This window comes from Hyperolius riggenbachi, chromosome 12, assembly GCF_040937935.1.
Source record: "Hyperolius riggenbachi isolate aHypRig1 chromosome 12, aHypRig1.pri, whole genome shotgun sequence".
NCBI classification, from domain to species: Eukaryota; Metazoa; Chordata; class Amphibia; order Anura; family Hyperoliidae; genus Hyperolius; species Hyperolius riggenbachi.
The window spans coordinates 178,152,125-178,175,486 of NC_090657.1; the positions used below are offsets into that span (position 1 = coordinate 178,152,125).

Here is a 23,362-nt window from a genome sequence, read left to right on the forward strand (position 1 = left end):
GTGACCGTCTTTGTTACACGATTACTGGACTGACAGCAGTGGTGTACCTGTTGGATGCTGAGCACTGGCTGATCGGTTATTCACTGATTTATTACCTGAGGTCAGTAGTCTTTATTTGTTGTAAAGTTTAGCTATGCAAGTTTTCTGGGATCTAGTCCCCTTCTTCAGGCATAGTTCTAGATGTTAGCTACAGTAAAACACTGTAAGCAGGGAAATATTAATGTCATACTCACCATCCTGGTCCCAGCTGACACCGCCATGCGCGTTTCCTTACGCAGGCGCGCGGCAATTCTCTGGGTTTTATTGCTCTTTGGCAGCTGCTTCCAGGTCATCTATGTAGTACGCATGCATACGCAAAGTCTTTGGCGCAAGCGGATAAAGTTACGCTTGCAAGCCCTGGGCGTTACGATGTACGCATGCGCAGAGGGTTAGCGTGTGTTTGTACGCATGCGCCACGCTTTGGCGCCAGATTTTCCTATATAAGAACTCCTGCCCACAGTCACAGTGCTGTTGTTTCTGACAGTTCTGGATGAGCCTATTCATGGTGAATCCCTGCTCTCTGTTAATTTCCCGTTGTGACCCTTGGCTTGTGACCTCGACTCTCCTTGTAATCAGCCTGCCCCAACCTTGGCTTGTGACCTCGACTCTGCTTGTTTTCTGCCTGCCCCGACCTCGGCCTGTGACCTCTACTACGCTTCTGTTTACTGCTCCAGGATTTGACACATTGACCTCTACACCGCAGTGTCTTCTGTTCTCTGACTCACTGTTAGAGTTCCTCCTTGAGTGTAACCTGGTGAACAATAGGCAGGTGAAAGTCCATTGTCCCTTGCGGGGCGCTCTGGTGAACACCCGTGGGCACTTAAGACTCTACGCTCTTGCAGATCCCTCACCTCAGTGGGAAGGTCAACTGAGGTTTGCCGCTTGCCATAACAATTAAATATGTAGATGGCATGTTGATGATTGTTGCACTGGTGACTATTTAGCAGTTAGGTGTCAGATAGTCAGTAGGCTAAAGCCAGTGAGCTCAAGTATACAAGGAGTCCAGCAGGCTGAAGGCCAAGAAATAGTCAATTATGTCAAATTCAGTGTCATGAAATCCATTCCACAATCCAATCCTTCTCATATATGTCTCAGATATGTTCATGAATTTGTGTTCAGAAATTTTTCTCGATTTTTAACTTTTGAAATTACCCATAAGCATACCTCCCAACTTTTTGATATGAGAAACAGGGACACTTAAGCCACACCCCATGCCACACCCCTGGCCACGCCCTCACTACGCCTCTAATCACGCGTTCCATACCATAAAGATTGCATAAGAAACATATGTTGTTTTATAATTCAAACCACATTGGTCCTTTCTATTCTGGTTCATTTTCCTTCATAGTAACATTTTAAAATTAGTAATATATCAATTTAAAGGTTGGGAATAAAGTTTTTAGTCAATCAAACACATTTTTAGTATAGAAATATATATATATTTACATAGAAAGAGGGACAAAGTCCTGAAAGAGGGACAAACGAGGGTGAAAGAGGGACAGAGGGACAGGGCTCCTAAAAAGGGACTGTCCATCCGAAAAAGGGACAGTTGGGAGCTATGCCATAAGGTATAACTGTCACTCGTTTACTATCACTACTGCTAAAACAAAAACTATTACTCTAATACTACAACTATTACTCTTATACTACTACTGCTTCAAACAACTTGTACCTATCTAGTACTATTAGTCCTGCTGCTACACCAACTACTACAAATGTAGTGCTACTACCCCTACTACTGTTCTAATGCTGTTACTTACTACTACCAAACTTCTACTATTGTGACTACTCTATTACAATAGCTACTCTACTACTAGTCCAGTGGTGTAGCAATAGGGACAGAGAGGTTGCATCCTCATCATCAGGGCCCTTGAACCAGAGGGGTCTACACATCAGGGCCCTTCCTCAACCACAGTATTAGCTATTTAAAGGACTTCCGAGGCCAAAATTAATAAAATCACACTATACCTTTTTTTTTGCAGAATCCACGGAGGACGTCCTGCCTGTCCTCCGCTCCGTTCCGCCATCAATGCAGGTCTTATCGTTCCCCTACGGCTCGGCCCGACCCCACCGAACGGGTCGCACGGATGCCACCTCTAATATGGCCGCCGCCTTGCTCCGCGGCTGCGCAGTATGCTTTGTTGCTAGCGCGACTGCGCAGCCTGTGTGCGCCCGCCCGACGTACGCTTGGGGAGCATGCCGGGACCTAGTCTGCGGCAGGAGGCGGGCAATAGGCTGCGCAGTCGCGCTAGCGACAAAGCGTACTGCGCAGCCGCGGAGCAAGGCGGCGGCCATATTAGAGGTGGCATCCATGCGACCCGTTCGGTGGGGTCGGGCCGAGCCGTAGGGGAACGATAAGACCTGCATTGATGGCGGAACGGAGCGGAGGACGGGCAGGACGTCCTCCGTGGATTCTGCAAAAAAAAAGGTATAGTGTGATTTTATTAATTTTGGCCTCGGAAGTCCTTTAATGGTGCTATGCTGGTAATGATCACATTTATGTATGCTTTTAATATTGGTGATAATTTACAAACCTTTCCCCTCCTCTGCTTACACCTCTCATACTGTGGCTGTCCTTGGCAGGTATTATTGTGACATATGGATTGTTATGTATAGAATGCTGGGGGGGGGGGGGGGGGGGGGGGAGGGGAGGAGGCAGTGTAAAACTTGCACTGGGGCCCAAAGCTCCTTAGCTACACCACTGCACTGTTCCTATTGATGTTACCACTATTCTGATCTCTGGACTAATCTTTTTGTTCTCTTATTTGTTGACTAGCTGCACTTCCTGTAGGACTGAATAAAGTCTTGTACTAGTTATAACACAACATAACTTGTCAGAACAGCTCTTATCAGAGCACGTACCTGTAGAACAGCGAGGATATGTCGCCAGCTGGTGTGAATTTTGCTTGCTGGGTTGTGAAGCTGGAACTAAATGAAGTTTAGCCCACTTGCTGTAACTTCATACTCTGGTTTCACTTTCTATTCCTATATTTGTAACTTGCAGGACACACCCATCATGACAGGCCGGGGCTGCTGTGCTGAAGCAATAATACAGGATGTTCACTTAGCTGGTGAAGCTGGGCTCACTGCCAACGTGTCTAGTAGGGCTCTTTCACACTAGAACAGGGCTGCCCAATGCGTCGATCGTGATCTACCAGTAGCTCGCGAAGGGCTACTGGGTAGATTGCGAAGGACTTTTGAAAATAGTACCTACACTTGTCACATATGCCTGGCTAACTACACTGGCCACATATCCCTGGCTACCTACACTGGCCACATATCCCTGGCTACCTACACTGGCCACATATCCCTGGCTACTTACACTGGCCACATATCCCTGGCTACTTACACTGGCCACATATCCTTGGCTACCTACACTGGCCACATATCCCTGGCTACTTACACTGGCCACATATCCCTGGCTACCTACACTGGCCACATATGCCTGACTACCTACACTTGCCACATATCCCTGACTACCTACACTTGCCACATATCCCTGGCTACCTACACTGGCCACATATCCCTGGCTACCTACACTGGCCACATATCCCTGGCTACTTACACTGGCCACATATCCCTGGCTACCTACACTGGCCACATATGCCTGACTACCTACACTGGCCACATATCCCTGGCTACCTACACTGGCCACATATCCCTGGCTACTTACACTGGCCACATATCCCTGGCTAACTACACTGGCCACATATCCCTGGCTACCTACACTGGCCACATATCCCTGGCTACTTACACTGGCCACATATCCCTGGCTACCTACACTGGCCACATATCCCTGGCTACTTACACTGGCCACATATCCCTGGCTAACTACACTGGCCACATATCCCTGGCTACTTACACTGGCCACATATCCCTGGCTACTTACACTGGCCACATATCCCTGGCTAACTACACTGGCCACATATCCATGGTTACTTACAATGGCCACATATCCCTGGCTAACTACACTGGCCACATATCCCTGGCTACTTACACTGGTCACATATCCCTGGCTACCTACACTGGCCACATATCCCTGGCTACCTACACTGGCCACATATCCCTGGCTACCTGTACTGGCCACATATGCCTGGCTACCTACAGTGGCCACATATCCCTGGCTAACTACACTGGTCACATATCCCTGGCTAACTACACTGGCCACATATCCCTGGCTACTTACACTGGACACATATCCCTGGCTACCTACACTGGCCACATATCCCTGGCTACTTACACTGGCCACATATCCCTGGCTACTTACACTGGCCACATATCCTTGGCTACCTACACTGGCCACATATCCCTGGCTACTTACACTGGCCACATATCCCTGGCTACCTACACTGGCCACATATGCCTGACTACCTACACTTGCCACATATCCCTGACTACCTACACTTGCCACATATCCCTGGCTACCTACACTGGCCACATATCCCTGGCTACCTACACTGGCCACATATCCCTGGCTACTTACACTGGCCACATATCCCTGGCTACCTACACTGGCCACATATGCCTGACTACCTACACTGGCCACATATCCCTGGCTACCTACACTGGCCACATATCCCTGGCTACTTACACTGGCCACATATCCCTGGCTAACTACACTGGCCACATATCCCTGGCTACCTACACTGGCCACATATCCCTGGCTACTTACACTGGCCACATATCCCTGGCTACCTACACTGGCCACATATCCCTGGCTACTTACACTGGCCACATATCCCTGGCTAACTACACTGGCCACATATCCCTGGCTACTTACACTGGCCACATATCCCTGGCTACTTACACTGGCCACATATCCCTGGCTAACTACACTGGCCACATATCCATGGTTACTTACAATGGCCACATATCCCTGGCTAACTACACTGGCCACATATCCCTGGCTACTTACACTGGTCACATATCCCTGGCTACCTACACTGGCCACATATCCCTGGCTACCTACACTGGCCACATATCCCTGGCTACCTGTACTGGCCACATATGCCTGGCTACCTACAGTGGCCACATATCCCTGGCTAACTACACTGGTCACATATCCCTGGCTAACTACACTGGCCACATATCCCTGGCTACTTACACTGGACACATATCCCTGGCTACCTACACTGGCCACATATCCCTGGCTACTTACACTGGTCACATATCTTTGGCTAACTACACTGGCCACATATGCCTGGCTAACTACACTGGGCAGATATCCATTGCTACCTACACTGGCCACATATCCCTGGCTACCTACACTGGCCACATATCCCTGGCTAACTACACTGGCCACATGTCCATGGTTACTTACAATGGCCACATATCCCTGGCTACCTACACTGGCCACATATCCCTGGCTAACTACACTGGCCACATATCCCTGGCTAACTACACTGGCCACATATGCCTGGCTAACTACACTGGGCAGATATCCCTGGCTACCTACACTGGCCACATATCCCTGGCTAACTACACTGGCCACATATGCCTGGCTAACTACACTGGGCAGATATCCCTGGCTACCTACACTGGCCACATATCCCTGGCTAACTACACTGGCCACATGTCCATGGTTACTTACACTGGCCACATATCCCTGGCTAACTACACTGGCCACATATCCCTGGCTACCTACACTGGCCACATATCCCTGGCTACTTACACTGGTCACATATCCCTGGCTACCTGTACTGGCCACATATCCCTGACTACCTACACTGGCCACATATCCCTGGCTAACTACACTGGCCACATATCCCTGGCTAACTACACTGGCCACATATCCCTGGCTACTTACACTGGACACATATCCCTGGCTACTTACACTGGTCACATATCTCTGGCTAACTACACTGGCCACATATCCCTGGCTAACTACACTGGGCAGATATCCCTGGCTACCTACACTGGCCACATATCCCTGGCTACTTACACTGGCCACATATCCCTGGCTAACTACACTGGCCACATGTCCCTGGCTACCTACACTGGCCACATATGCCTGACTACCTACACTTGCCACATATCCCTGGCTACTTACAATGGCCACATATCCCTGGCTAACTACACTGGCCACATATCCCTGGCTAACTACACTGGCCACATATCCCTGGCTAACTACACTGGCCACATATGCCTGGCTAACTACACTGGGCAGATATCCCTGGCTACCTACACTGGCCACATATCCCTGGCTACCTACACTGGCCACATATCCCTGGCTAACTACACTGGCCACATGTCCATGGTTACTTACACTGGCCACATATCCCTGGCTAACTACACTGGCCACATATCCCTGGCTACCTACACTGGCCAAATATCCCTGGCTACTTACAATGGCCACATATCCCTGGCTAACTACACTGGCCACATATTCCTGGCTAACTACACTGGCCACATATGCATGGCTAACTACACTGGGCAGATATCCCTGGCTACCGACACTGGCCACATATCCCTGGCTACCTACACTGGCCACATATCCCGGGCTAAATACACTGGCCACATGTCCATGGTTACTTACACTGGCCACATATCCCTGGCTAACTACACTGGCCACATATCCCTGGCTACCTACACTGGCCACATATCCCTGGCTACTTACACTGGTCACATATCTCTGGCTAACTACACTGGCCACATATCCCTGGCTAACTACACTGGCCACATATCCCTGGCTAACTACACTGGCCACATATCCCTGGCTAACTACACTGGCCACATATCCCTGGCTAACTACACTGGCCACATATCCCTGGCTACCTACACTGGCCACATATCCCTGGCTAACTACACTGGCCACATATCCCTGGCTACCTACACTGGCCACATATCCCTGGCTACTTACACTGGTCACATATCTCTGGCTAACTACACTGGCCACATATCCCTGGCTACTTACACTGGACACATATCCCTGGCTACTTACACTGGTCACATATCTCTGGCTACTTTCACTGGCCACATATGCCTGGCTAACTACACTGGCCACATATCCCTGGCTACCTACACTGGCCACATATGCCTGACTACCTACACTGGCCACATATCCCTGGCTAACTACACTGGCCACATATCCCTGGCTACGTACACTGGCCACATATGCCTGACTACCTACACTGGCCCCATATCCCTGGCTACCTGTACTAGCCACATATCCCTGGCTACCTGTACTGGCCACTTATCCCTGGCTACCTGTACTGGCCACATGTGCCTGGCTACCTGTATTGGCCACATATGCCTGGCTACCTATACTGGGGGCATCCATGCTTGGCTAACCTATACTGGCGGCACCCATGCCTGGCTAGCCTGTATTGGGGGCACCTACGCCTGGCTACCTATACTGGGGGCAGGAAAGTTCACTTGATAATGTGGTAGTTGGGGGAAGAAATCTGCCTTTGCCCAATCATGATGGGGGGGGGGGCAGGGAGAGATATGCAACATTTAGAATTTTAAATGTTGGTAGATCTCTGGGGCTCAGTAAGTTTCAAAGTAGCTCGTGAGTTGAAAAGTGTGGGCCCCCCTGCACTAGAGGATGCAGTAGAAGAGGCTAAAACACTGCCTTTTGCTGCGTTTTACAGCTCTAACACCATCTTTTTTTGTTGTTGTTAATTGAATTTTGGGGATTTTTTTCAGCGGTGAAACGTTTTGAAAACGTTTTAAAAAATCTGTAGATTGCAGTTTCCATTGATTATCATTGAAATGCGAAATGCCATGGTCGGCCCTGAAAAAGCGCCAGGGGGCTTCACAACGCAACACTCAAAAACGCGGTGTTAAGTGTGAAGGGTAAAATGAAAGTCTATGGACTTTCATTTTACCATGGAAAACGCAAACTATGGCTATGGCGGTAAAACGCCAAAAAAGGTCTCTAGTGTGAAAGAAGCCTTAGTTATTGTTTATTGCTCTGTAAGAGAGTGGGGGTGGACACTAGGGATGCTCATTCGGATTCCGGGGAAATGCAATTTCCAAAATTCTGATCAGAAATTGCATTTCCGCATCAGAATGCGGAAATCGGTAATGCAAGCGCCGTAGGCGGATTTCTGCCGGAAATCGCGGAAATTTCCGCCGGAAATCGCGGAAATTCCACCCGACTTTAACATTGATTTTCTCAAAAACTATAAGATTTTAGAAAACTTTTTTTTTGCATCTTGTCCACAAGATTCGGTTTAATAAACCCTGACAATTTGGTGTTTCTAGGACTTAAGGGGGCTTTGCTATTAACTGCTAAATTCGGCGGATTTTTACTGTAATGTAAAATGCAGAAAATCTACATCTGCCTATTTCCTGCATTTTACATTACAGTAAAAATCCGCCGACTTTAGCGGTTAATAGCAAATCCCCCATAAGTCCTAGAAACAACAAATTTTCAGGGTCAATTAAACAGAATCTTCTGAACAAGATGCAAAAAATGCCACGTTAAGGTCGCATAACGTGCCCCTAACGCAACGTATAGTGGGGTTGAAGCTGGACGTTACATTGAGCCATCTTAAGCGGCTCTTCATGCATGCTGTGATGCCGTGATGGTTCCAGGCGAACTTTGGGGGTTCGCGTTTGCCTGCATCAGGCGTACTTTTGCGGAAGTTCGATTCGCCCCATAATGCTCTATTGAGCAAAACTTTGACCCTTCATATCACTGTCAGCAGACATGTTATTGTAAAACACACTTCTCTCACTGCTGGAGGCCTGCAGCAAAGAGATCAGCAGGATTGCCATGCAACTGGTATTGTTTAAAAGGAAACATCCATATCACTCTCAGTTAAGGATCCCTGTAAGCAACAGGTTTCTATTGCATTGAGCATAATTGGTAATTTTTAGGCCAGCGTCAATTGGTACAGTGGTTAGGGTGCATGCCCACCACACAGTGAGACCCAGGTTCAAATCCCAGCCAATGTGAGTTGGCTTTTATGCTACAAATCCTTAAAGGGAACCTAAACTGAGAAGGATATGGATTTTTCCTTTTAAAATAATACCAGTTGCCTGAATCGCCTGCTGATCCTGTGTCTCTAATACTTTTAGCTACAGCCCCTGAACAAGCATGCAGATCAGGTGCTCTGACTGAAGTCAGACTGGATTAGCTGCATGCTTGTTTCAGGGTGTGATTCAGCCACTATTGCAGTCACAAAGATCAGCTGGACTGCCAGGCAACTGGTATTGTTTACAGGAAACATCCATATCACTCTCAGTTAAGGTTCCCTGTAAGCAACATGTTTCTATTGCATTGAGCATAAATGGTAAATTTTAGGCCAGCTTCACTTACTACTGTAGTGGTACAGTGGTTAGGGTGACTTGCCCACCACAAAGTGAGATCTGTGTTCGATTCCCAGCCATGGTATGATGTATACTGGTTTTTAAAATAGTATAATTCCCTGGCAGAAGAGACCCTCCTCCCTCCGGCGCTCCCGGAAGTAAACACTGCACGTCACACCGTACAGTGAATATTAATTAGCCATGTGCCTGGCCGAGGAGGGGAGACCTCCTCCTCCAACATCACTGGGCATGTGCAAACAGTCTAATGCGGCTTAGTCACTTATAACGCACAGCATGCAGCACTTTTTTTATGCTGCATTACAATGTAACGCAACGTGGGCACTGTGAACAGCCCATTGATTTTTCATTGCTGTGCGGTGGGGCTGCGTTACAGGCTGCACTAACGTGCGCCTGTAACGTCTAACTGTGAAAGCAGCCTTCGTTTTATTTAGTTTTTAAGAGAAATTCTGCAAAAAATGTGTTTAAAAATGTATACTATCTGAAATGTTAAGTCCAAAATATAAAATATGTTCAATTGAAGCATACATTATTTTCAAAGTGTATTCTTCCATTTGTTTTCTATGCAGATATGCACAAAAATAGCAAATGATTAACATTTTAGGTACATTGTAGGGATTGTGAAAAAAATGTGTAATTTTGCTTTTCCGTGAACAAAACTGACAATGCTTGTTTTCTGCAGTGTGCACCACTTCTCTTGAAGCTTTGAACGACTGAAAATTCCTGCTAAAATGACCCCATTAGGGAAACTACATCCCCTGAAGTATCCATCCATGGGTACATTGATAATTTTGGCAGCATAGATTATCGGTGGAATTTGATGGAGCATATAACATCAAAATAAAAAATTTTTTTTTTTTTTACTCAGACGTCAGTTTTGCAGATTTTTTCACAAACATGCTTTGAAGTATTGCAGAAATTCACTTAAAAAATTATGTAGCAATTCCTTCTGAATAAAACGATACCAAATATGTGTGGCTAGATTCTTTCTGTAGTGAAAGGCAGAGTCCATAAAAAGTTGTCAGTAATTGACCTTTCTAAGAGCAGAAATCACATGCTTGTATGATGATCTCCACTACAATTCCTGGCTGGCCTGTAAATGGAGGAAAGAGGAGGAGTGGGTTCAAACCGGCGGGCGACCACACAGGACTTAAAAATTCATCCGGTACAGCTGTGCGCCATCGTCTTATATTTCCCTCCCTGCACCGTCTCTGACTGTCTGCTGAGGTGGTATCTTCTTGCAAACCACTAATGGTTGGCTCATCCATAGAGGTGTCAGGGACCTGACCAGTGGCGTAGCTTAGGAGCTTTGGGCCCCGATGCAAGTTTTACATGGGCCCCCCCAAGCACTCTATGCATCACAATTGATACAGCGCGCCAAAACTTGCCAATGGCAACTACAGTGTCAGAGGTGCAAGAAGGGGATGGGGAACAGTTTAATGATTATCACTATTCACCCCCTATTGCTACGCCCCTGGACCTGACCCTCGTCATCAGACTCCACCATCAAAGTGTGTGTGTATATACTGTATACATCTCTCTATATTCACAGAATATATATATATATATATATATATATATATATATCTTGGCCGTGTCACGTTAAATGTTGCGGCTGGCAGCTCATCACGTTTAGCTGCCAGCCGCTGGCCAATAAGGATGCAGGGGAGGAGAGGCGGCGCGTACGCTACGCCGTCATGGCTGGGGGCAGCGTTGGGCAGCATGCGATGTGCCTGCTTGTAATATACCCGGCGCCGCCCCCAATCATGACGTAGCGGCCGCGCCGCCTCTCTCCTCGCCACCTATCCTCCCCTGCATCCTTATTGGCCAGTGGCCTTAGCCCGCCAGAGTGTTCCAGGAGTCCAGGACCCTCAGCCGCTGGATTAAGGTAGCTACTATCTCCTATACTGGCACATATACCTGGCTAACCTATGCTGCAGGCACATATACCTGGCTATCCTATGCTGCAGGCACATATACCTGGCTAACCTATGCTGCAGGCACATATACCTGGCTAACCTATGCTGCAGGCACATATACCTGGCTAACTTATGCTGCAGGCACATATACCTGGCTATCCTATGCTGCAGGCACATATACCTGGCTAACCTATGCTGCAGGCACATATACCTGGCTATCCTATGCTGCAGGCACATATACCTGGCTAACCTATGCTGCAGGCACATATACCGGGCTATCCTATGCTGCAGGCACATATACCTGGCTATCCCATGCTGCAGGCACATATACCTGGCTATCCCATGCTGCAGGCACATATACCTGGCTAACCCATGCTGCAAGCACATATACCTGGTTAACCTATGCTGCAGGCACATAGACCTGGCTAACCCATGCTGCAGGCAGATATACCTGGCTAACCTATACCGGGGGAGGGGGGGTGCATGCTAAGTTAACCCATGCTGCAGGCACACATGCCTGGCTAACCCATGCTGCAGGCACACATGCCTGGCTAACCCATGCTGCAGGCACACATGCCTGGCTAACCCATGCTGCAGGCACACATGCCTGGCTAACCCATGCTGCAGGCACACATGCCTGGCTAACCCATGCTGCAGGCACACATGCCTGGCTAACCCATGCTGCAGGCACACATGCCTGGCTAACCCATGCTGCAGGCACACATCCCTGGCTAACCCAGGCTGCAGGCACACATACCTGGCTAACCCATGCTGCAGGCACACATAACTGGCTAACCCATGCTGCAGGCACATATACCTGGCTAACCTATGCTGCAGGCACACATACCTGGCTAACCCATGCTGCAGGCACATATACCTGGCTAACTTATGCTGCAGGCACATGTACCTGGCTATCCTATGCTGCAGGCACAAATACCTGGCTAACCTATGCTGCAGGCACATATACCTGGGTAACCTATGCTGCAGGCACATATACCTGGCTAACTTATGCTGCAGGCACATATACCTGGCTAACCTATGCTGCAGGCACATATACCTGGCTATCCTATGCTGCAGGCACATATACCTGGCTATCCTATGCTGCAGGCACATATACCTGGCTAACCTATGCTGCAGGCACATATACCTGGCTATCCTATGCTGCAGGCACATATACCAGGCTATCCCATGCTGCAGGCACATATACCTGGCTATCCCATGCTGCAGGCACATATACCTGGCTAACCCATGCTGCAAGTACATATACCTGGTTAACCTATGCTGCAGGCACATAGACCTGGCTAACCCATGCTGCAGGCAGATATACCTGGCTAACCTATACCGGGGGAGCGGGGGTGCGTGCTAAGTCAACCTATGCTGCAGGCACACATGCCTGGCTAACCCATGCTGCAGGCACACATGCCTGGCTAACCCATGCTGCAGGCACACATGCCTGGCTAACCCATGCTGCAGGCACACATGCCTGGCTAACCCATGCTGCAGGCACACATCCCTGGCTAACCCAGGCTGCAGGCACACATACCTGGCTAACCCATGCTGCAGGCACACATGCCTGGCTAACCCATGCTGCAGGCACACATGCCTGGCTAACCCATGCTGCAGGCACACATTCCTGGCTAACCCATGCTGCAGGCACACATACCTGGCTAACCTATGCTGCAGGCACACATACCTGGCTAACCCATGCTGCAGGCACATATACCTGGCTAACCTATGCTGCAGGCACACATACCTGGCTAACCCATGCTGCAGGCACATATACCTGGCTGACCCAGGCTGGAGGCACATATAACTGGCTAACCTATACCGGGGGAGGGATGAGTGCTAAGCTTAGCATTTGGGACGTTGGTGGATCTCCTGGCCTCTGCAAATTTAAAAGTAGCTCACGAGCCGAAAAAGTGTGGGCATCCCTGCTCCACAGTCTCTCCTGCATACACGCAGAGGAGAGCACCCCTCCCTTCCCCTCTGACACTGAGGGGCGGGGCTGACCCAGCAGTGAGGGAGATTCAAGCCTGGAGGAAGAAGGTGGCTGAAGTCAGGTAGCTACACAGTGTGTGCTGGAGTAGCTGTGAGGAGGGGGAGAGATGTGAGCTGAACAAGCAGGCATTTGGCTCACTTGCAGCAAGCTGCCTGATTCTGACAGTCCATGGAGTGAGTGACCAGCTGGCTGCTATCAGTCTCTGATCTCCATGCAGCCCTGTCACTCCTTTTAGCTTGTTTACCAAGCAGCTCTCCCTCCTGCAGTCATTTAATTATTTATCTTACATTATCTCCCATATTCTATGGGGGTTCATTTCCTAGGTGGCTTTTCTTGTAGATTTGGTCTTCTGGGCACAGTGGTTCACCCTATTGTTAACAGTGCTGTTCCTATCCTGGAGCACCAGCACTTCTTTATTTATGAAGCTGCTTTTTAAAGTTCACTACAAATTGGTTATTGCACTTGTTTTTATCTAGCTGATCCAGTTTCATTGGTTTGCTCTGCTCTTCTAAGTCCTTTATGGGTCATTCCAACTGCCTCAATACATTTAGGCTTGGATCAGACGGACGGTTCTGCGCCGATAAACGACGTCCAGGTGCTTGTCATTTAAATGCTGGCCATCCAGATCAATAGACAGCCGTTATGATTGCTTACCGCCGTCTACTGTCGTTTGTGCGAATGTCACGTTTTGATCCCGATTTTCACAGTTGTCTGCCCGTCACTTCGCCGATCCAGGAAGCAATAGATTGTTTAAGGGATCATTTAGGCAGGGAACACACTTGTCTCAAAATTTCTGCGCACGTTTTTCTGCATACTTTTTCTGCACACCAAGTGTGTTTTTATGCAGGAAAACGTGCACGTTTTTTCACAGCAGCTGATGTAATTGATAGAGAAAACTGACAAAATGTGCAGTCATCATGCAGAATGTCAGTTTTGTTTCTGCATGCGAACCAGTGGCGGACACAGGCAGCAGTGGGCCCCTGTGCAAAATATCAATCGCGCCCAAAAATGGGTGCAGCTATAACCTGCGGCGCGCGAAGTGCGCCGCGGCAAAAAATGGGCGTGGATAGAAAAAAAATGGGCGTGGCAATGACCGGATAAGGGCGGAGCTAACTGTAATTTAAAGTGATCCCGGGGTGAGAGTGATATGGAGGCTGCCATATTTATTTCCTTTTAAACAATACTAGTTGCCTGGCGGCCCTGCTGATCTATTTGGCTGCAGTAATAAACTGAATTACACCAGCAACAAGCATGCAGCTTAATCTTCTCAGTTCTGACAATATTGTCAGAAACCCCTGACCTGCTGCATGCTTGTTCAGGGTCTATGGTTGAAAGAATAAGAGGCAGAGGACCAGAACGGCAACCAGGCAACTGGTATTGCTTAAAAGGAGAGAAATATGGCAGCCTCAATATTATTCTCACCTCAGGTTCCCTTGAAAAGTGCAACGCAAAGACAGTGGGCCCAAGTTTTGGTGACCCTTTCCCCAGAAAATTCACATAATTGTGCAGGTTTTCTCAAGAAAATACACATAATGTGAGCAGATTTGCCCAGAAAATACATTCAATCATGTCGGCAGATTTGCCCAGAAAATACGTGCAATGATGTCGGCAGATATGCCCAGAAAATACGTGCAATGATGTCGGCAGATATGCCCAGAAAATACGTGCAATGATGTCGGCAGATATGCCCAGAAAATACGTGCAATCATGTCGGCAGATATGCCCAGAAAATACGTGCAATCATGTCGGCAGATATGCCCAGAAAATACGTGCAATCATGTCGGCAGATATGCCCAGAAAATACGTGCAATCATGTCGGCAGATATGCCCAGAAAATACGTGCAATCATGTCGGCAGATATGCCCAGAAAATACGTGCAATCATGTCGGCAGATATGCCCAGAAAATACGTGCAATCATGTCGGCAGATATGCCCAGAAAATACGTGCAATCATGTCGGCAGATATGCCCAGAAAATACGTGCAATCATGTCGGCAGATATGCCCAGAAAATACATGCAATCATGTCGGCAGATATGCCCAGAAAATACCTGCAATCATGTCGGCAGATATGCCCAGAAAATACCTGCAATCATGTCGGCAGATATGCCCAGAAAATACCTGCAATCATGTCGGCAGATATGCCCAGAAAATACGTGCAATCATGTCGGCAGATTTGCCCAGAAAACACATGCAATCATGTAGCAAATTTGCCCAGAACATACATGCAATCATGTGGCAGACCTGCCCAGAACATACACGCAATCATGTGGCAGACCTGCCCAGAACATACACGCAATCATGTGGCAGACCTGCCCAGAACATACACCTGCTAAAATAAATAATAAAAAAAAAACATTTACTCACCTGCAGCAGCAGACCTCCTGTCCCAGCCTCCATCCGGCGCGCAGCTCCCATGGGTGGTTGGGTGGATAGGTAGCCTGGTGGGTAGGTAGGCAGCCGGGTGGGTAGGTAGGTAGCCCTTAGCCGGGTGGGTAAGTAGCCTGGTGGGTGGCTGGGTAGCCGGGTGGGTAGCCTGGTGGGTGGCTGGGTAGGCGGGTGGGTAGGTAGCCTGGTGGGTGGGTAGGTGGGTGGTTAGGTAGCTGGGTGGGTGGGTAGGTAGCCTGGTGGGTTGGTAGGTAGCCGGGTGGGTAGGTAGGTAGGTAGCCTGGTGGGTAGGTAGGTAGCCGGGTGGGTGTGTAGGTAGCCGGGTGGGTGGTTAGGTAGCCGGGTGGGTAGGTAGCCGGGTGGGTGGGTAGGTAGCCGGGTGGGTAGGTAGGTATCCGGGTGGGTAGGTAGCCGGGTGGGTGGGTAGGTAGCCGGGTGGGTAGGTAGCCAGGTAGATAGCTGGCAGGGTGGTTAGGTAGCCGGGTGGGTAGGTAGCCAGGTAGATAGCCGGCAGGGTGGTTAGGTAGCCGGGTGGGTAGCTAGGTAGCCGGGTGGGTAGGTAGCCGGGTGGGTAGGTAGCCAGGTAGATAGCCGGCAGGGTGGTTAGGTAGCCGGGTGGGTAGGTAGCCGGGTGGGTGGGTAGGTAGCCGGGTGGGTAGGTAGGTATCCGGGTGGGTAGGTAGCCGGGTGGGTGGGTAGGTAGCCGGGTGGGTGGGTAGGTAGCCGGGTGGGTGGGTAGCCAGCCGGGTGGGTAGGTAGCCAGGTAGATAGCCGGCAGGGTGGTTAGGTAGCCGGGTGGGTAGCTAGGTAGCCGGGTGGGTAGGTAGCCGGCAGGGTGGTTAGGTAGCCGGGTGGGTAGCTAGGTAGCCGGGTGGGTAGGTAGCCGGGTGGGTAGGTAGCCAGGTAGATAGCCGGCAGGGTGGTTAGGTAGCCGGGTGGGTAGCTAGGTAGCCGGGTGGGTAGGTAGCCAGGTAGATAGCCGGCAGGGTGGTCAGGTAGCCGGGTGGGTGGTCAGGTAGCCGGGTGGGTAGCTAGGTAGCCGGGTGGGTAGGTAGCCAGGTAGGTAGCCGGCAGGGTGGTTAGGTAGCCGGGTGGGTAGCTAGGTAGCCGGGTGGGTAGGTAGCCAGGTAGATAGCCGGCAGGGTGGTTAGGTAGCCGGGTGGGTAGGTAGCCAGGTAGATAGCCGGCAGGGTGGTTAGGTAGCCGGGTGGGTAGCTAGGTAGCCGGGTGGGTGGGTAGGTAGCCTGGTTAGGTAGCCGGGTAGGTAGCCGGGTGGATGGTTAGGTAGCGGGGTAGGTAGCCGGGTGGGTGGGTAAGGTAGCCGAGTGGGTAGCTATCCGGGTGGGGGGCCCGACTCCTATCCTCCCTCACTCACCTCGGGGCCCCCCTCCCGGTATGCGCTGCAGCCGGCGGGAGAGCAGAAAATACAGGAAGTCTCCGGCCGGGGCTGCAGCAGACGCTAGAGGCAGCTGCTGCTTAGTTTCCGATATGTCTCCAAAGTTGGAGACCAAGCGGCAGCTGCCGCCCCGGCCGGAGACTTCTTGTATTTTCCGCTCTCCCGCCGCATGAGGGGGGGGGGGGGGCGAGGTGAGGGGGGAGGACAGGAGTTGGGCCCCCCAGGTTAAAAAAATAAATAAAATAAAAATAAAAAAAAAAAAAAAAAAAACCTGCAATACTTAATGGGCCCCTGAAGCAGCAGAACTTCAGGGGCCCTCGTGCGGCGGCACGGCCTGCACGGCCGTATGTCCGCCACTGATGCGAACTACATATTAAGCGTGAACTAGCCCATTGATTTACATGAGTTTTCAGTTTTTCTGCGCAGAAAACGCGTACGAAAACAATCAAGTGTGTCCCCTGCCTTACAGCCATGCTTCCATGTCCCCCTGCAAGGGGAAGCGCCATCGAAAGCTGACAGATGCCTTTCTGCACGCTTGCAGAAAAGCATTTGCAACAAGTCACAGAGCTGCTGCGTGTGGCTGCTTCAGACATCTGGGACATCCAGCTTTCCTTTAGTGTTCATTGTTTGTGCAGCCTTCTTGTAGCAGACCACTGTTCTACTCACCATTGTATCAATGATTTTTTGTGCTGTGGATACTCCATAATTTGCATTGCTGTCTACCTGTTTTTGGAAAATGCAGTCTTCTATGCCACCATAACACCCATCCCTCCTCCCTCGTCTCATTCCCTGTCACTCTCCATTACGCTTATCTCTTGCTGCATCTTCTCCTTCCTTCCCTCGGCCCTTCTAGTCGCTAAACTTTCTACTCCTCTCTGCCTCTCTCACCCTGTCTTTCCTTCCCTCTTAATATCACCCTCTCCAAAAGCATCCCATCAGTGTGTCACTCTAATCATTATAAGTATTTATCCTATGCTGATGTCCCCCATAGCATGTTGCAGAGGAGCTCACAATCTAATCCTACCATAGTCATAGTGTAATGTCCTACCATATTATTATTATGTATTTATATAGCACTGACATCTGCAGCACTGTACTGAGTACATAGCCATGCCACTGACTGTCCTCAGAGGAGCTCACAGTCTAATCCTACCACAGTCATAGTCTAATGTCCTACCATATTATTATGGATTTATATAGCACTGACATCTTCTGCAGCACTTTACAGAGTACATAGTCATGTCATGGATTGTTCTCAGTCAATTTAATCACCCTAATCTTGTGATCAGTAACCTTAACTTGATAATGTTATCCCTTTTTCCATAATCCTATTATCAAATTCTTGGTCTCACCTTAAATAGCCAAAAAGCAGAGCTTTTAATCTTTCCTAACCACATTTTGTTTGTAAATACCTATTACAGTATCCATCAATATCTCTAACCTTCCTCCTTTTCCTATTTCCGATAACCCAATCGTGGTCACTCTGTTTTCATGAGGCGGCTGGAGGTACTGGGCCTTGGGTGGAAAATGTACAAATCCGGCCCTGCCAACGCGCTGGTATTGAAGGATACCTTGGTGGAAAATAAAATGAAAAACGGGGGAGCAGGCATGTTTAGTGGGCCCTCCTCATGCCCACCGCTCCCTCCGTTAGTCAGTAGCGACCCCCTGAACTTACGGGTTGTGTGGCCTTGGCTTACTGCGTAGGCGCTGCCCAGGAAGCGCATCCTTGTATGCATTCATGTGGCCGGTAGGGAGAGCTATGCTTAGGCGCACTACGTAGTTGTGACATCACAATTACGTAGTGTGCCTGTGCAGAGCGCTCCTGATGCAGAGCCTGTGCCTGTGCAGAGGGGCCCCGGCCTGATGATGTGTGAGGGGCCCCAAAATTTCTGATGGCGGCCCCCCTACAGTACTCCTTTAAGCAATACCAGTTGCCTGGCAGTCCTGCTGATCCTCTGCCTCTAATTCTTTTAGTCATAGACCCTGAACAAGCATGCAGCAGATCAGGTGTTTCTGACAATTGTCAGATCTGAAAAGATTAGCTACATGCTTGATTATGGTGTGATTCAGACACACAGGGCCGGGCCGAGGCATAGGCTGGAGAGGCTCCAGCCTCAGCTGTCATTCCTAATTGTGTTTGAAGCAGAAAGAAATAAGAAAAGGGGATACATGGCAGTGACTGCAAGCCAGATAACTAGATATTAAGGTTTTGGGGAGGTTGTGGGCCCTGTGGCGCTTCTTAGTCTAATAGCAATCAGTGTGTGACGGCTGGGGTGGGAGGGATGGAGGGGCGCACTTTGGTGTCTCAGCCTTGGGTGCTGGAGGACCTTGTCCCAGCTCTGCAGACACTGCTGCAGCCAAATAGATCAGCAGGACAAACAGGCAGCTAGCGTTGTTTAATAGGATATAAATATGTATTTTTCGCTTCTGGAGGTGTGTTTAGCTATGAGGGACAACAAAGAAATGATTTGCATATTCAGAGATGCATTGCGGGACACATCAAAGTGCACTCCAACCTAAATAGTTTCAGATACCTACTGTTTTAAGCAAGAAGTTTTAAATCAGGATGATACCATTTATTGGCTAACTACAAATGAATAAGAATAAACAAGGTTTCGGCCTTGCAGCCTTCGTCAGGTTTACATCCTGTTAGTTTGCATGCTGGTGGTACAGACAGCTTATATACATGCAACATCAAAAGGGAAAACAGATATTTTTTTCAAGCATAAATACGTCATTAAGATGCCTTAATACAAACAGACCATCTAAATGAGGTAAGATAAGGATCCTTGTTTACTCCATTGCTCACAGACCTGGTATTAGTGTTGACCCAGAGGTATCGTAAATTCTTAGTTCACAAGTTCAGCTAGAGTGGCTGAGACAGTTCATATATCATCAATCTCATACCAATATAGAAAGTTGTTGTCCTTATTCAAACCCTTCTGCACAGCTTTGAACCAATTTATAAATTTTGTTTCTGCTATTAATCGGTCATTTGACGTTTTGAAGCCGCTCTTCAGGGCAATGACACGAAGATCATCCATGCTGTGTCCGTTGGACCGAAAGTGTGTAGCAACTGGGAGTCCAGATTTGGTATCATTAATAGTGTGCTACTGTTTTAAGATGTCAAACTTCTGTTCTGCATAGCATTTTATTAAGAAGGCTTGCTGGGCAATCTGTAACTTCAGGTTCTGCGTTGTAACGCAGATTCTTTTTTTTGTTGTTGTTGCAGTACCAAAATGTGGCCAGCAGAGGTCACCATTCTACTGAAATTGGCTTTTGCTCATTTGTTTTTGCAGGGCCTTCATACCAAACAGAAAATTGGCTTACATAGACACTTTGGTTTATGCCACACTTTGGTTAAATGACACAAATGTACCAAAATGACAATTTTTTTACTGGATATGTTGATAACCAGAAAAAGCTTTTGCTTTTAGTGCTAAATTAAATGCATGCATCCTGTCCCTCATTCAGAAGCAAATCCATTTCCTCTTTACTTTTTTAATGTCCCTCTGTTTGGCCTGATGTAAAGATCTGTATCAACCAATGTATATAACTATTAAAAAGTTGTGACATTCTCCTAAATTTTATGTCAAGTTGCCTAACTCCTCTCCAAATCCAAATATATTATTATGTATTTATATAGCACTGACATTTCCTGCAGCACTTTACAGAGTACATAGTCATGTCATCGACTGTTCTCAGTCAATTTTATCACCTTAATCAGAATCAGAATCTTTATTATCGCCAAGCACGACTAGGTCGTGCCCGGAATTGGACTTGGCACGTACAGGGTACTGATACAGGATATAGATACAGATACAGAACAGAACATAATACCAGGTGGAGAGAGACAATGTGGCATAAGTTACAACACAAAAACAACCAAAGAGTCCGTTTAAGCTAGAGCGCCCTCTATGTGCAGAGTGCCTCAGTGTGGGCACGTATTGTGGGCTGGGGATGGGCAATTTTGTGGGTAGAGTTCAGAAGGTTGACAGCCGAGGGAAAAAAGCTGTTTTTATGTCTTGAGGTCTTGGTGAAGATGGACCGAAACCGGAGCCTCCGGCACGAGGGGCGCTGACTAAAGAAGCGATGGCCTGGGTGTGAGGGGTCGTTGGTGATCTTTAATGCTCTGGAGTACAACCTGGAGTGGTAGAGGTGGTCCAGAGAGGGAAGGGGTCTCCCGATGATCCTCTCCGCTGATCTGATGACCCTCTGCAGTCTGAGCCTGTCACTGGCGGAGGAACTGGCGTACCAAACCAGGATGGAAGAGCATAGGACAGATTCAATTGTAGCGGAGTAGAAGTTCGTCAGAAGTTTTCGGGCCATACCAAACTTTTTTAGTTGGCGGAGAAAGAAAAGTCTCTGTTGGGCTTTCCTCTGTGTGGAGGCAGTGTTGGCCTTCCACCTCAGGTCATTGGAGATGGTTGTGCCCAGAAGGCGGACACTGGGGACTCTTTCTACTTCCTTGCCATCAATGCGGATTGGGGGTGGGGTGGAGGCGCGCCTCCTGAAGTCAACTATCATCTCCACAGTTTTTGCTGTGTTTAGGACCAATCCGTTCTCTCTGCACCAGTGACAGACACTTTCGACCTGGTGGCGGTACTCCTTCTCATCATTTTTGGTGATGAGACCGACAATAGTCGTGTCATCAGCAAATTTGATTACTTTTACAGAGTCTGACGTGGATTTGCAGTTGTTCGTATACAGAGAGAACAGAAACGGCGACAGGACGCAGCCTTGTGGGGCTCCTGTGTTGGTGATCCTAGGTTGTAAGGAGATAGTGCCTAGCCTAACGACCTGGGACCTGTTGGTGAGGAAGTCCGTGATCCACAGGCGTAGGGTGGGGTGGACTCCTAGCGCAGCGAGATTGTCTTGCAATATTTTGGGGCTGATTGTGTTGAATGCTGAGCTGAAGTCCAGTAGGAGGATCCTGGCGTAGGAGTTTGGTCTATCTAGGTGATCATAAGACGAGCTCCAAGCAGATGTTGATGGCGTCGTCAGTGGACCTGTTTGCTCTGTACGCGAACTGATGCGGGTCTAGCAAGTCCTCTGTGGAGTGCTTAAGGAGAGGGAGCACCATGCTTTCCAAAGCTTTCATGATCACGGATGTAAGTGCCACGGGCCTGAAGTTGTTGAGGTCGAGGATTCCCTGCTTTTTGGGGACAGGGATAATGGCGGACCTCTTGAAGCACGCGGGAACTTTGCCTTCCCGGAGGGACCTCGTGAAGATGGAAGAGAGGGTGGGAGCGAGCTGATGAGCGCAAGTTTTCAGGCAGGCTGGTGACACTCCGTCCGGACCAGAAGCTTTCCTAGCATTCAGCCTAAGCAAGTGTTTCAGTACATCCGCCTCCCTCACTGATGGTGGGGATGAGTTTGGGCCCAGGGCGTCAGCGTCGGAAGGTTGTGCAAGCGGCTGTAGGAGTCCTGCAGGTTTTGGCTGGTTCTCAAATCTACAGTAGAAGTCACTGAGACTCTCGGCAAGCTCGGTGCTGGGTGTAGCATGCTGAGGGGGAGGCTTGTAGTTGGTGGCAGCCTTAAGTCCTTTCCACACAGCTCGTGAGTCGTTTGAGGAGAGCTTCTGTTCCAGCTTTTCCGCGTAGCACCTCTTTGCGGACCTCAGTTCTCTGTTTAGGTCGTTTCTTGCCCTCTTGTAATCCTCCTGGTTGCCGGACTTGTGTGCAGCTTCTTTGTTGCGTCGCAGTTGTCGTAGGCTATTAGAGAACCACGGTTTATCGTTTGGATTTTGTTGGGATACAGGAGTTCTCGCAGAAGCTAATGTACGAGGATACGTTGTCTGCCCACTCGTCCAGGTTAGGCGATTCCAGAGCCTTCCAGTCTGTGCAGTCAAAGCAGGCCTGAAGTTGTAGTTTGGCCTCACTTGACCACACTTTGAAGGATTTGGTGACAGGTTTTGAGGTTTCCAGGCGCCTCTTGTAAGTAGGTATCAGGTGGATGATGCAGTGGTCAGATGATCAGTAACCCCAGCTGTCTTCATATTATTGTTATCCCCTCTGCTCTGAAACTTAACATTGTTTAAACAGAAATTGTAATTTTTTGCACCATGAAAATTGTCTCTTGTCTGATGTAACCCCCAAGATTGATAACACTCTGGTAACCCCTTAATGCCATGCTCGCTGCCTAAGTGGCGTAATGTAGAATCCCTTTATAGTAAACTTCAATGGACCTGGAACAGTAGTTTACTATATCAGAGATTGTCATACTCAAGCACGTAAAGTATACTATAGTACTGTATCTTAACTATTCACCGCACTGCGGGCTGTATATCTACATGTTGCAGGACTTCATCTGAAGTCCTAGGGACGTAGATATCAGTCTTACGCCGC

General features: G+C 48.9%; 2 protein-coding genes across 3 annotated transcripts in view; one reads left to right on the top strand and one right to left on the bottom strand.

Annotated features, from left to right (window-relative positions):
• LOC137540713 (opioid growth factor receptor-like protein 1) overlaps positions 1 to 2,986 on the bottom strand; it is a 44,495-nt gene extending 41,509 nt beyond the window's left edge. The window contains exon 1 of the mRNA XM_068261837.1: positions 2,902 to 2,986. The gene's annotated coding sequence lies outside the window, so the exon portion shown is untranslated. The remainder of the gene's footprint in view (positions 1 to 2,901) is intronic.
• Positions 2,987 to 13,253: 10,267 nt separating this feature from the next.
• The window catches only part of PDYN (prodynorphin), a 189,120-nt gene continuing 179,011 nt past the window's right edge, over positions 13,254 to 23,362 (top strand). For both annotated transcript variants that reach the window (XM_068263827.1, XM_068263828.1), the window contains exon 1: positions 13,254 to 13,294. The gene's annotated coding sequence lies outside the window, so the exon portion shown is untranslated. The remainder of the gene's footprint in view (positions 13,295 to 23,362) is intronic.